Genomic DNA, 8,485 nt, shown 5'->3' with positions numbered 1-8,485 from the left:
AGGTAAAACTACTGGAATACTTGGAAGAGAAAATAAGAAAAAAATCTTAAACTGCCTAATTAAAGTTGAGTGGACACCCAATACATGAATGCTTACATGGGAGAAACTGTTGACTTGGGCTAATGTCAGTTCAATGTTGGGGGAAAATCCTAATTGGCCTAATTGGAAGAATTTTATCTGAACTGAGAAGGTAATAATTTTTCTAAAATGAAAATCTAACATAAAATTCATTCTGGCATGCCAAGTCCTCCTAAAGTATACCCAACAGCTGTAAACTGCACCATGTCCCCTGCACGTCATTTCCCACCCACAACTCTACCTGCCTTCCAGGAGGCCACTCTGGCACCAGGGATCCCAGGCTCTGGAGGTACTAAGAGTTCCATTGGCAAAGTTAGCACAAAAAACCCCAGAGGTTGTTCAGGCAACAAAATCCCCAGGGGAGAGACTCTTCTGAACCTGAAGACATTCTAGTCATCAGAATTCTAGGCCACTCAGACCAGAAGACAGAAAGGAAACAGAAACAAAAGGAAACACATCCAAAAGCCAGCCAGCCAGCCAGCCAACAAAGCTAAACTCAGAAGTCAGCATCTAAACCTATAATATATGCAAAACCAGATGGCTAAAGGCTAGCATAAGAACACAATCAACAAGAGCCAGAAAAATACGGTATCAACAGAACACAGCTATTCTACTACAGCAAGACCTGGGTACCCTAACCCAGCTGAAACACAAGAAAATGACTTTAAATTCAATATCATAAAGATGATAGAGTCCTTTAAAGAGGAAATACATAAATCCCTTAAAGAGATACAGGAAAATAAAACTGAACAGGTGAAGGAAATGAAGAAAACTGTTCAAGGTCTGAAAATGGAAATAGCAGCAACTAAATGAACAAAGAACCTCTACCCCTGCTACATACAAAATGAGGGAGACCTGGAGATGGAAAATCTAGGTAAGAGAAAAGAAACTACAGACCTGGCCATCAGGCATCACCAACAGCATACAAGAGATGGAAGAGAGAATCTCAGGCATAGAAGATACAATACAAGAAAGTGATGCATCCATCAAAGAAAATGTTAAAACTAAAAAGTTTCTGACATAAACAATCTATCAAATTTGGGACACTATGAAAACAGCAAACCTAAGAATAAGAGGAATAGAAGGAGATTGAAGGCCCAGAAAATATTTTCAACAAAATCATAGAAGAAAATTTCCCTAACTTAAAGAAGGAAATGCCTATAAGCATACAAGTTTATAGAACACCAAATAGATTGGAACAAAAAAGAAAATCCTCCTGCCACATAATAATCAAAACTCTAAATGTAAACAACAACAACGAAATATTGGAAGTTACAAGGGAAAAAGTCCAAGTAACATGGAAAGGTACACCTATTAGAATTATATCTGACTTCTCAACAGAGACTCTAAAAAACCAGAATGGCCTGGGCAGCTGTCTTGCAGTTTCTTTCTTTCTTTCTTTCTTTCTTTCTTTCTTTCTTTCTTTCTTTCTTCCTTCCTCCCTCCCTCCCTCCCTCCCTTTCTTTCTCTCTCTCTCTCTCTCTCTCTCTCTCTCTCTCTCTCTCTCTCTCTCTTTCTTTCTTTCTTTCTTTCTTTCTTTCTTTTTAATATTTTAACCATTTGTTGCCATTAAGTTACAGATCTGAGTTACATATGGAAAACACCGATACTTGTTATCACTGGAAATTATGTGTAGACATGTGACCAACTGAGGGTTTACTGTTGTCATTAAAGAAAAAGTCAAGAATTTTGAGTACTTAAGTGCTTTTAGTTATAAAATTTTGTTCCCTTAGATTTTTTATTACACAAATCCCAATAGATAATATACATATTACTACAGATTGCTATAGATAAAACCATCATTCAGAATTATTAAATTAGTTGCATATTTTGAATTACTCTTGATGAAGACAAATAAAGTTTAGCATTGATAAGGCAGAAGAGAGTTGGTTTAGGGACTCCTGGCTATTCAATAATGTTGGCATGGTCATTAAAGATAGCATTCTGTGTTTTCCCCTCAGCACGACTATTCATGCTGACATGATCTGTGGCTGCAGCAGTGGCTGGAGCACTGTCTCTTTCAAGAGCTGGTCCTTGTACCGCTACGCAGATGGCCGCTTACTCATCTCGTAGTTGATATGTCGTCCTCCCTGAATGAGCTGAGCTACTTCGTTTGTTACGTGGCATGCAAACAGAAGCCAGTTTCGAGGTTGTACCTTGTAGGCAAATCTCATGAATGTCAGAGAATAGCAACAGAGGGTGAAAGTCATCTGCCAACTGATAATCTCTGGAGAGTTCCTCATGTCATTGATAGCAGCAATGGGGAGACCCCAGTTGTCAACTCATGAGATAGTCCCGGAAGTCCTTGCTCCGGACATAGTTCGCCGCTTTGCGCACCAGCGCTCCAGCCATGGCCATGCTGTTGGCAGTAAAGCCGCTACCTAGACAGATGACACTACTGTCGACTGTCTTGCAGTTTCTAAGAGACCACAGATACCATAGCAGACTATTATACCCAACAAAGCTTTCAAATCACCATAGATGGAGAAAACTAGATATTTCACAACAAAGCCAAATGTAAACAATATCTATCTATAAATCCAGCCTTACAGAAGATATTAGAAGGAAAACTCCAGCCCAAGGCTGTTAACTACACCCAAGAAAATACAAGAAATAAATAATAATTTATTTATTTATTTGCAATAATTCCAACTGGTTGCAATGGTGCAAAAGATGCAAATGAATTCACACCAGCAAAACCAAAAGAAGGGAAACACACACATACCACTATCACCACCAATATCAAAATAATAGGAATTAACAGTTATTGATCTTTATCTCTCAAATTCAATGAATTCAATTCTCCTAATAAAAAGATGCCTATTATCAAAATGGTTGCAAAAATTGGATCCATCATTTGGCTGCATACAAGAAACATACCTGAACATCAAAGATAGACATTAACTCAGAGTGAAGGCTTGGAAAAGGAGTTTCCAAGCAAGTAGACTCAAGAAGAAACCTGGAATAGCCATTCTAAAATAAATTGAATATTCTCAAAGAGACTTACATAAATGAAAATAAGTTAAGAAAAATACACAATGGAGTACTACTGAGCTATTAAAAACAATGACTTCGTGGAATTCTCAGGCAAATGGATGGAAATAGAAAATGTTATCTTGAGTGAGGTAATCCAGTCACAAAAGAACACACATGGAACATACCCACTGATAAGTGGATATTAGGCAAAAAGCTTGGAATACCCACAATACAATTCGCAGACCATATGAAGCTCAAGAATAAGAAAGACCAAAGTGTGGGTGCTTCAGTCCTACTTAGAAGGGGAAACAAAAAAAATCAAGGGAGGTAGAGGGTGGGAGGGACTTGGGAGGAAGAGAGGAAGAGGAGAGGGAAAAGGGGGCAGGGTCAGGTATGGGAAGAGACAGGGGTCAGGAAATTGAACAGAGGTATGTAGCAATGGGGGATGGGGAAATGAGGGTAGCCACCAGAAAGTCCCAGAAGCCAGGAAAGCAAGAGGCTCCCAGGACCCAATGGGAATGAGATTAGCTGAAATACCCAACAAAAGGGAGAGAGAACCTGTAGAGACCATATAGAGAGGCTAGGCATGGACCCAGTTGAGGGATGGGGCCACCCACACATCTCCAAATTTTAACCCAAAATTGTTCCTGTCTAAAGGAAATACAGGGACAAAGAGTGGAGCAGAGACTGAAGGAAAGGCTATCCAGAGACTGCCCCACCTGGGGATCCATCCCATATGCAGCCACCAAACTCAGACACTATTGCTGATGCCAAGAAGTGCTTGCTGGTCGGAGCCTGATATAGCTGTCTCCCGAGAGGCTTTGCCAGAGCCTTACCTATAAAGATGCGGATGCTCAAAGCCAACCATCAGTCTGAGCATGGGGACCGACAGAAGTTAGGGGAAGGACTGAAGGCACTGAAGGGGTTTGCAACCCACAGGAAGAACAACAATATCAACCAACCAGAACCCCCTGAGCTCCCAGGGACTAAACCACCAACCAAAGAGTTCACATGGAGGGACCCAGGCCCTTGGTCCTGTGAAGGCTTGATGCCCCAATGTAGGTGAATGCTAGGGCAGTGAGATGAGATTGGGTGGGTGGGTAGGGGAGCACCCTCATAGAAGCAGGAGGATGGGGATGGGATAGGGGTTTTGCAGAGGGGAAGCTGGGAAAGGGGATAACATTTGAAATGTAAATAAATAAAATATCCAATTAAAAAGAAAGTGGGGAATAACCTTGAGCACATTGGCACAGATCATCCTGAGTAAGGTAACCCATTGTTTTATTTTTTAAACCCGATTTTTAATGATGGTTCTTAAACAACACCGACAGCTCAGGCACTAAGATCAACAATTAATAGATGGGACGTCATGAAACTGAAAAGCTTCCATAAGACAAAGGACACTCTCCAAGGGACAAAACAGTAACGTACAGAATGGGGAAAGATTTTCACCAACTCCACATCTGGCAAAGTTCTGATGTCTAAAATATATAAAGAACTCAAGAACTAGACATCAACAAAATCAAATAACCCAATTTCAAAATGAGGCACAGCTCTAAACAGACACTTCTTGACAGAGAAACCTCTAATGGTTGAAAAATACTTAATAAAATGCTCAACGTCCTTAGTCATCAGGGAAATGCAAATGAAAATGACTCTGAGATCACATCTTAACACCTATCAGAATGGCTAAGATACAAAACTCAAGTGACGGGTCAAGCTGGTGAAGATGTGGAACAAGGGGCACAGTTTTTCCTTGCTACTGGGAGTGAAGACTTGTACAACCATTTTGGAAATCAAATTGGTGTTTTCTCAGGAAACTGGGAATAAATCTACCTCAAGACTCACCTATATCACTCCTCGCATATGCCCTAAAGATGCTCCACCATAGCATAAGAACACTTATTCAACTATGTTCATAGCAGCTTTATTTACAATACCCAGAAACTTGAAATAAAATAGATGTCCCTAAGCCAAAGAATGGATAAAAAATGTGGTACATTTACACAATGGAGTATTACTCAGCCATCAAAAGCAATGACAACATGAAATTTGTAGGCAAATGGATTGAACTCAAAGATCATCCTGAGTAAGGTAACCTGTTGTTTTATTTTTCTTAAATCCCATTTTTAATGATTGTTCTTAAACGTTTAACCTCTCTTCTAGCCCACCACTCACCAGTGGTAGTAAAAAAGAAAGGACACAGGGGAATTGGACCTGTTTAGAAATGTTCTTTTGGAACAAATTCCATCTGCATTGTCAGGAAACCAGCAGTTCAGTTCACAGATCAGCAGTGACAGCTTGCTCCACTTGCAAACACATCATGATTATACTAACAGTCCAGTTCGGTAGTGTCAGGATAGCAACGTCAGTGGCACAACCTAGCAGAGACAGCCAGGCCTCAGCCTGATTGGCATGAGTCAGCAGGAGGGATTCGGATCACCAGGAATGTGAGGAGAAGTTCTTGGCTGTGCCTCTCTCAAAGAAGAGAAGACCAGTGAAGACTTGAGATGAACAAACATTGTAGATCTAGCTCTACCAGCAAGCCCCTTTCACAACCCATTGAATCCTATTATAGTCCCCGTATCTTCCATGGGTCTTGCCTTTCCACTGTCTTGCCTCAGCATGAGCATCTGTCTCAGCTGATGTCACTCTGCCAATCAGCCAGAGTCCAAGGAAACGGTTAGAAGCTGCAGTATACTACCAGAAGTTTTTTGGTGTGTTTCTCTCTATCTGAGTCCCTGCAAATGGAGCTCAACTATACAATGTAAGGCAGACCAATACATGCATGTTGTTAGCAAAGAATTCTTCATCACATGTCCTTTCTTATGCTTGCTTTACCAAAACATCCTTTCACCTGTGTCTGCTTTAGCAAAACATCCTTTCACTTTTGTCCACTTCAGGAAAACACTTCTTCATGTGTTTGCCTCAGCAAAATACCATCTGACTTTCCAAATAACCCTTAAGTTTCCACTTTAGAAGCCCTAGCCCAGAAAGACAAACATGGTATTATGTATTCACTTATAAGTGGATATTGGCCATAAAGTACAGAATAGCTATTCTACAAACCACAGACCTAAAGAAGCTAAGTAACAAGGAGAAACTGAGGGGGTTGGGGTGGGACACACTTGAATCTCACTGAGAAAGGGAAATAGATTAGACACAGGGGGTGAATAAAGGGAGGGGCTGGGTGGGGGAGGTTTGGGGATGGGAACAGGAGGGATGACTTGGGGAAAGGATGGAGGGAGAGAGTACTGGGAGAGACAACTTTATGGGGCGGGGCACATCTCTGGGATAAGCTAGAAACTTAGAACAATGGAAACTCCCAAGAGTCTATGAGGGTGATTCTAGCTAAGACTCCTAGCAATGGAGACTTAAGGGCCCTGAACCAGCCATCTCCTATAACTAGGGAAGACTTCTAGTGAAGGGACTGGGGCATCAACCCAGCCACAAAACCTTAGACCCACAGTTTGTCCTGCGTACAAGATATGCAGGGGTAAAAGATGGAGTAGGATTTGAGGGAGTGGCCAACCAATGACTGGTCCAGCTTGAGCCCCATGCCCTGAGAGGGAGCCCAGTCCTAACACTGTTAGTGAATTCTTGCTATACTTGCAGACAGGTACCTAGCACAGCTGTCATCAGAGGCTTTACTTAGCATCTGATGGAAACTGATGCAGAGATCCACAGCCAAACTTAAGTGGAGCTTTAGGGAATCCTGTGGAAGAGAGGAACTGTTACATATGTAACAGTTGTGCAGCTGGGTCTTCATGTGGGACTCCTAAAGTGCGAGCAGGGTCTGTGTCTGACTATATTGGTTGCCTTTGGATTCCTTCCCCCTAACTGGGCTGCCTCATCTCTAGTTTCAATAGAAGATGCACCTGGTCTTCCTGAAACTTGATATGCCAAGGCTGGTTGACATCCAAGGGAGGCCTCCTCTTTTCTGAGGAGAAGGGGAGGAGGGGTGGGTGTTGGGGAGGGGAGAGGAGAGAGAGGGACTGAGAGAAAGGAGGGAGGGGAAGCTGAGATCTGCATGTAAAGTAAATAATAATTTAAATAATAAAAAAATAGAAAAATTAATCTTGCTTCTAGAGGCATTGCAGATATGGCTGCTGTGTCACATATACATGAATAGGTGGCAGAGAGGAAAGAGGTCATGTCTATGCTCAGTTCTGACCTGTGAACATCTGAATGATCAATGGCCTAACATTCCCTGAGATACGAAAGCCTGAAATGACCAACAGTCCAGCGCCATCCAGGCCTGGAGTTCTCCCAGGGCAGGGGCACAAGCCAGAGACTAGGAGAACCCTGCATGGGCCTCTGGGCCCCAGACGGGAGTAAGCCTGAAACAGAGGACCCCAGATACTCAGAGACCCCTGGTGCCACTAAGAGGAGCAAGTAAGTGGTAGAGAAATGGAAGAGAAACAGAAACAGAAGGATGTGTGCACAATGGAGAGAGGCAGAACTAGAGACTCGAGGGTAGTGAGGAACAGCCTGATGTGAGTAGCTGATTGACCCCACCTGGGACCTTGGTGGGGTCCTGGCTTGTGCTGCCACCCAGGCCCACATCTGGGTCCATGGCCCCTCAACAGCAGGGACCTGTTACCACCAAAGGCCACACAGATGTCCCTGGTCTGTGCTGCCATCTGAGGGTGTATTGATGTCTGAGGGTTGTGCATAACTGACCCCACCATTCACCTGGGCATTGTGGGAGAGCTAGCCCTGGGGGTGTGAAAGCTGACTAACCCCTGGCCAGCTGCAGTACTCAGGAAGGGTGGGGGTGGAGGGAGCTGGGCCTTCCACTCCTTTGCTTTGTGGTGACATGGATTAGAGAGAGATACCTTCCTTCCCTCCCTCATCCCTTGCCATCTACTGCAGGCAGGAGAGCTGGCCCTGGGGTCATAAGAATGGAAAAACTGGCCATATCCCTTATCAGTTGCAACACTTGGTAGAGTGGGCCCTGCACCTCACCTGGGCAGCAGGGTAGGGCTGGCCCTGATTGGGGTGGGGGTGTGTTGCGTGTGAGCCAGCCCCAAGGGCGTGAGAGTGGGAGAGCTAGCAGTCTGGCCAGCTTAGATACCTCTCAGGCCCAGATCCAGGGCTTTGAGTTGGTCCACCCCAACATCCACCCTATTGATGAACTGCTGGAGTGTGTGAAGGGGCAGTCCTACAGATCCCAAACTGCAGAGGCTCCATGACACTGGACAGCACCAGGATATCTGAGAGTGGGTGTGGCTCATTTTGATAGTAGTGTAGAGTCTGGATGTGAGGGAAGAAGCTACTTGGCCAGCTTCCATCGACAGCTGAGCACTAGGGTAGGTCCAATGCTTAGTGTCATTGTGAATGTTAGACACTTTTTGACTCGGGACACTCGGGTACTAGGTGGAAAGAGTACAAATTGGAGATGGATGCTGTTAATGTTCATCTAACCATT

At 43.6% G+C, this 8,485-nt stretch overlaps 1 non-coding gene and 1 pseudogene across 1 annotated transcript; one reads left to right on the top strand and one right to left on the bottom strand.

Annotated features, from left to right (window-relative positions):
• On the bottom strand, positions 1,625-2,485 carry Gm8219 (predicted gene 8219; annotated as a pseudogene).
• On the top strand, positions 7,133-7,262 carry Gm24070. The gene has a single exon (XR_003950357.1). It is a non-coding gene; the product is annotated as a small nucleolar RNA SNORA17 (small nucleolar RNA).
• Positions 7,263-8,485: the final 1,223 nt, after the last annotated feature.

This window comes from Mus musculus, chromosome 12 (genome assembly GCF_000001635.26).
Source record: "Mus musculus strain C57BL/6J chromosome 12, GRCm38.p6 C57BL/6J".
NCBI classification, from domain to species: Eukaryota; Metazoa; Chordata; class Mammalia; order Rodentia; family Muridae; genus Mus; species Mus musculus.
This window is presented reverse-complemented; position numbering and strand designations above follow the sequence as displayed.